The sequence below is a fragment of the Bidens hawaiensis genome, unplaced genomic scaffold, assembly GCF_021521415.1.
Source record: "Bidens hawaiensis isolate Kalapana, Puna unplaced genomic scaffold, B.hawaiensis_p1.1 tig00043619_1, whole genome shotgun sequence".
Taxonomy (NCBI): Eukaryota; Viridiplantae; Streptophyta; class Magnoliopsida; order Asterales; family Asteraceae; genus Bidens; species Bidens hawaiensis.
In genome coordinates, this window is record NW_027505850.1 from 153,451 (window position 1) to 160,941 (window position 7,491).

The window sequence follows — 7,491 nt, forward strand, 5'->3', positions numbered from 1 at the left end:
TATTATTATTATTATTTTATTTATTTATACCATCTGTAACAGCCCAGCTACCGCCGTACCATAATATTGTTCGCTTTGGCCGGGACGTACCACCATCGTCTCACGGATTTGCTTTTGGTTACCCAAGTAGAGACTTCCCAAGAGGTCACCCATACTGATACTACTCCCATCTGAGCACGCTTAACTGTGGAATTCTCCTCTCATCCACTACCATTAAGTCCGGATAATTCAGACTCATGTCGTTGCTGAATGGGACAAAGGCTTATTCAGATCTGAATGAACCAAACAGCCCCTAAGATGATGATTAGATATTTTCGTTTTCTTTTTAACGAAGTTAAATTTGAAGTCTGAATATTCCATTCAGATGTAAACAAACAGCTCCCCTAAGATGATGTTTAGATATTTTCATTTTTTTAACCAAGTTACATGTCTTTTTCATAAAAAAAAAGAACTAAAAAATAATAATAATAATAAAAATCAAATATTTGTTTTTTGTTGGTTAGATCACTCGGACACACCCCCAAACTCAGATACCACGATGTTGTCACCTAAACGAGTCATATTGACATGACATTCTTAGAATGTGATTTGTTAAAATGAACATTTTCCCTATTATATCATTTGATCAAGAAATAATAGTTTTAAATAATCTAACTATACCCTATTAGTAAATAACAGTTCCAACTTCACTTTTAGCTGTTGGCAGTCTCAACTTAAGGTACATTGTTTATAACGGTCCGCGACTAACGGAGAACTAACTCCGTTAGTTGCAGGTTGCTGGAAAAACGTTTTCGCCCACAAAACTCACTTTTTGCCGGAAAACACAACCCGAACACCATCACCACCAACTGACTCACCATCAACCAACCACCACTACTTGAGCACCACCAACCGATCCCAACAATGATTCTAGGGTTCCAGTGACCTTAATAACTGGGTTTTTGCTAAAATAAATGATTCTTAAAGGTCCGATCTAAGGTTACAAAGATGTTTGAGACGGAAATGTTGAGTTTTCCGAGAAAAAATGTGAGTGTTCGGGCCAAAAACATTTATCCGGTGGCCTACTACTAACGTTAGTTGCGAATCGTTATAAACAATGTACTATTAGTTGGGATTGCTACCATCCAAAAATAAAGTTGAAACTGCTATTTGCCAATTGAATATGATTTAGATGATTTAAAACCAATATTCCTTTGAGCAAAGTACAAAATATCACTATAGAAATAAATTGTATCTTCCATAATTTAAAACAAACATTACAAAAGTTGTCAAATCACCCATGTACCCTCTACAATCATTTGTGTTTATTTAAGAGTTAAGTACATGTTGCACCTCTTTAGTCAGCACCCAAGTGCATGTTGAGAACCTGTTAGACTATGCATTATGGGCGCCTTCAAGGGGAAGAAAGGAGCCGTTGGAGTTGGAACACCGTTGGGGGGCGCGGTGTAGGCGGGCGCGGAGGGGGGGGGGCATGAGGACAACCGGCGCCATTGGTAGAGCTCTCTCTCTCCTCTCTCACATACACACATACATACATACATATATATATATATTGGGGTGCCCAAGGGACATTAAACCATAGAGGGACGGGCTTCGATGCCCCGACTTTTTACGAGGCGATGACGTGGCGCTTACGTGGCGCTGTGGAGGGGCATCGATGCCCCTCACCATAGCATACAGCCATATGGTATTTTCGCATGGTTTGCATTTGAAGTCTGCATTCCCTCGCAATGAGAACCCAACCATCATCCAAAGTTCCAAACGTTGGTTGAATGTTAGAATTCGTGTGAAAAGACCACCGAACACCACCACCACACCACTGTCGTCATCTAAATCACTTTTATTCACGTCACATTCATTAAACGAACATAAATCAAAGATTTTACCAGGGGTTTACTACCATTTACCCCACGACCCCAAGAATCGAGAATAACCCTTGAAAAATTATTGTACTAGAGAGAGAAAAACATAAGGGAATTGGAATGAGCGAGTTACATAGGAATGGAGTTCGACAATGAATTCAAGCCGAAACTGATGTTAGAAAGCATAGTACGATTCCCAAGGGAATCATGTGACACCCGACAAAATTATCGGTAAAATTTTAGTGTTGCAATCATTGCAATAAATCCTAATTAAGAGTTATTTAAGTTGATTACATTTAATTCTAGTTATATACGGTACAGAAGAACATTCATTTTATATACAATTAGTATTTTACCCGGCGTGTTGCGCTGGGCAGGTTGGTAAAACTCGGGCGTTGGTAAAACCCAAGCATTGTAGGTCCCGGCTTTGAGGCAATAAGTTAACACGAATTCGCTCAGTTTTGGTTATGTGCGTTATGACATCAGAACTAAAACAAAAACAATTTTAAAACAGAGGTGGATCAGTGGGGTGTCGTCGATCAGTAAAGCTCGGGCTTTGGTAAAACCGAGTGTTATTGATCTCGGGCGTTGAGGCGATGAGTCTACACAAATTTGGTCGGTCTCTGTCACGTTCGTTACGATACCGGAACTAAAAAAAAAACAAAAACAAAAACAAAAATAAAAACAAAATTGGTATCCTGCCAGTTTTCGTTACTGTACTGATACTAAAACAAAATGCGGTGATTGTACGCAAACTCGGTCGGTTTCACTTAACAACACAACTATCCCGTCCACGCCAAAGTTAATGTTGAAAGACAAACAATTCTATCATACACAAAAACATAAGTAACACAATTAAAATAAATGAAACAATGATTTGCTACATCAGGGATTCGAACCTAGATTGCAAACTGACACAAACATTTTTCAAATTGCAGGTTAAGTCAGTCTGGCCTTTTTTTTGTACTACCATGTGAATTAATTTATTTTATATTAGCATATTTAAAATAAGGTGTTCATGGAGACGTAGAATTAAGGTTAAGGATTTTTAGAGAAGATCATTTTTGTATCTTAGTTTTAGCGTATGGGCTTAGACCCCTCTACATTTTAGGCAGTTTTTGCTTATATTTGTTCTTGCGTTTGCATGTCTATTTGGATTCTATGATTTCATATGTGTTGATATTTGATTGTGCCACTTTATCACTATAAGTTTGTTTTTGGTACTTGTGTGTTTATATGTTGCATGCTTTGGAGCCGAGGTTCTTTTTGGAAGCAAACTCTCTATCCCCATGGATAGAGGTAAGGCCTGCCTACATCACACCCTCCCCAGACTCTACCAATAGCTTATGCTATTTGTGGGATTTACTGGGTACGTTTGTTGTTGTTGTATATTAGCATATTTAAATTCAAACACACAACAAATTTATTTTAACAATTTATATGTTTATTAACTTAAGCTTAAGCAACGCTTTAGATTATTTTACACAATGAAAAATACGTTAACTAAATAACACCGATCAGAATTCTAAGTTTGATGGTTGTCATTGAAAGTTATATATCTAAATGAATTAAATACTAATACCTTTCGTTTACTTTTTGGTTTCAAAAGTCGTATAGATATGAAATACACAAAAACATAAATAACACAATTAGAAAATCAAAAGAATGATTTGTTCTAAGTGGGATTCGAACATAGGTTGCAAACCGACACAAAGAGTTCCACTTACCAACACAACCACCCAACCAACACCAATGCATGTGCTATCTTTCAAAACCATTAATACATATACAAAATAAAAAAGAACCCACTTTGTGGCACAAAAGTTCTCAATTATACTAATTAGATAATTCCATTTCATACAATCTATGCATTACAATGCAGTACAATACCCAACATGCGTATTGGACGCAACCGATAAATATTAGAGACCCGAAATATAATCCGCAAGTTAGCAAATTCATAAATTATATATTTTTATGGGGAATATATGATTTATGGTGTGAAAAACCTTATGTGTTAGTTTCGTTCCATTATGTTTGGAATTTGTGTGCCCTGCGTGTCTACACCAGATTTTAAGCCAATATAAGTTGTCTAACACATGATACAAATATTATTTTGTTAAATATGCATAATATTACCTATTCATATTATTCCATATTTATTTTGTGTGAGAACGCCACGAACGAAAAGATTTTATAAAAACAACACGTGATAACACATGGTATAATACCCATTTTATAAAATACCCACCAAAACCATCCAAACACACCCACACTCAATCACCCATGGTTTTATAAAGCCACGCTTACCACTTGGCAACCATGCAATACCTTTCTTACACTTGTCATGCATGCAAAGACAAGCCTCCACTTGTCTTGCATGCAAGACACCACTCTTCCCTTCCTCCCTCCATAAAACTCACACATTCCCTTCATTTTCATCAACCAAAACATTCTCCTCCCCACATAAAATCAGGCAAACACCATCCACCCTACCACCATCACTTTTTCATCTCCATGTCTCTACATAATCAAGCCTCACCCCTCATTCACTTGTTTTACATCCTTGAATCATGCTGTCAGAACTCGTCATCCTTATTCTCTCACTCATAACTCCACCAAATAACCAAATTCCACTTCTGAAATACCCTTTACAACTTCCTTAAAGATCCTAACCAGCTTCACTTCATTCTAGTAAGTATTCGACCCCCAACTGATGCATTCTTCACGAATGCGCCAGATCTGGAGTTAGCACTAGTTGCAGTGCTACCTAATAAGTGTTTACTGTTTTGAAGTATCAAATGAACTCCAAATCACTTGATTATTTTTCTACTCTTATGTACTTAGATGTTCATCTAGGTTTAAAAAACGTGTAAGATCCCCGTAAGCATCCTTATTTCTGCCTTCAACCGACGAGGAATTTCCAGCAAATCTCTTCATTAGGCAAACAAGCAAAGATGAAGCGATTTGAAGGTATTCTTGGTGGATTCAAGCCAAAGATGTTCAAGCAAGAGCAAACCCATCATTATTCTTCATCTCTTTCATTTTCATCTTCAAGGGTATAAAACTCACCTACTTCTACTTTAATTTTGTCACACCCCGTTAAGCGAATTACGGAAGCGTAAAACGAAAATGCAACAGATACAACTGGTATCAAATACATTGTTCATAAAGAAACATTACTAACTAATTTACAATATATTACATTGTTCTAACATCTTTTACACACTAGGTGATACAATCAAACCGGTTCTTCAATTACTTTACTTCTAACTCAAATGTCCACGACATCAATCACCAATCAGACACGTAACGCACAGGAAATTACTTCTCATATCTGATTACCTGAAAAGCATGTTAAAACATGTCAACTACGAATAGTTGGTGAGTTTCATAAGTTTTAACGAAATCAGCTCTGCGCACCATACAGTCATAGTTTGTATGTACACGCGTATATAAGAAAATATATTTACATTTATATATGTATATCTACGTCTTTGTATACTAATATGTATGTGTATAAGTTTATGATAGAGTTTGAAACTATGATAAGATCGTGGCTGCTCATTCGTACTTCGTGCCTTCATTTTCCAAATAAAATCAACCAATGTGGCCCCCTTTCCGCCAACAACGGTTCCACGTAAAAGCACCACTATGGTCCCTCTTCTGACCACAATGGTTTCACGTAACTCAAACATTACACATTGTACACACAAACAATTATTATTTTCTACACATAGAATTTCCTATGCCTATACACATAGTATGTATATATATACACACAATACACACACACATATATATAGTATTTATGACGTATTACTAATCACTGTGGCCCCCTTTCCGCCCACAACATATATAATCATAATATTTTCTTAACACTCATGTCATAATCAAGTTATTTCGTTTAATAAGTTGCAGCAGAACTTGGCTCGTAGGCCATACTCAACTTTGGTTTATAAGTTGCAGCAGAACTTGGCTCATAGGCCATACTCAACTTTAGTTTATAAGTTGCAGCAGAACTTGGCTCATAGGCCATACTCAACTTTGATTTATAAGTTGCAGCAAAACTTGGCTCATAGGCCATACTCAACTTTAGTTTATAAGTTGCAGCAGAACTTGGCTCATAGGCCATACTCAACTTTAGTTTAGTACTATTGTGGCCCCCCATTCACCCACAATAGCCCCATGGCCATTACAGACCACATTATTCCCAAATTAGTTATGTTTAACATAACATGACGTGTTTGTATAAACATATTGTCACGTGTAATTTCATTATGTTTTGTCATTCGTACTATCTCCACTTAATATACCGATCAATGATAATAATCACCTTTCATCAGCACGTAGTTAATCATTATGGTTGTAGGGACTTTTCATATATACATGCTCAGATAATCTATATCTTGAACCGTATTTTGATAGATAATGTATATAAACACGCTTTTCACCCCAAAGGTTTGTAAACAGTTTGAAAAGAGGGGTCATGAAACTCACCGTTTTGTAGGCACTCGGTGCGAGGTCAGCTCGGGGTTCGTTTCCCTTGCTATCACTTAGTCCCTTTAGTCCATATTATAATAAAATTAATATTTTAATATTATTATAATCTCAGTACTAAACTGGGCTGTATAACTAATCTGGGTATAGCTGGAACCCCCAGAAAGTGACAAAAGGCTTAGGTTGTGATGTTGTTCAATGTCTAATACTTAAAACCGAACTTGGCTCAGATTCCCGTTTTCCCAGCTGGGCCAAGTTGTTCGTTTACGCGTTCAGAAAACAGTTATGGGGAAATAAGCTTGGGTAATTGTATTGGTTAATAAAATGATTAAGTTATAAAGAAGAATCACATACTGGGGTACCGGATTAGCCTCGGGGCCCGTTTCCGTTTATTCAGTTTGATTTAAGAAGAAACGCGCACAATCTATCCGGATTGTCCAGGTTTCTCATAGAAAAGTTCGTTTTTACTTAATTAATCCAAAAATATGATTTTTGATCACTCTTGGTGTTTTGATATTCCCGTAGGTTCGTTAGTCGCGAACTTGCCGGTTTTTATAAAAACTGAATTTGTTTAATCTTCAAATTAGCATAATTAATTAACCGTTAATCATTAAATTATGAAAATTTAGCCACTTATCAATTAAAATATGTAGATTTTTATAAAAAATATTTCTGGAATTATTTACTGATTTATTAATTTATAAAATTCATTTTATCAGCTATATTTCGTCTGAAAATCGTCCGTTTATCCCAAAAAATTTCCAAAAATTCACCAAAATTCTTGAATATCCAATTTATGTCTCAAAACAACCTGTATCAATTCCAAAATGTAAAAAGCTCATGCAATATTCTTTTCGGTCCAAATTCGGCTATAAAATTCACACGAATGTATATACACAAAACACCTTTAGACTTTTCCAAATGATTCCAAAATTCATATGTGATCAAAATATATTAAATCTGAGTTCCCAGAAAAATTTCATAATTTTTGGAGCATTTTAACTATTTTTCCCCATTAAACGTCCCAATTCGGTAATAAATTTGCCAAATATTCTCGGATGGTCGAAAAATTACCAAATTTTAACAGGGACTCAATGACATGGTCCCTGATGTCCCTGAAAAATTTCAA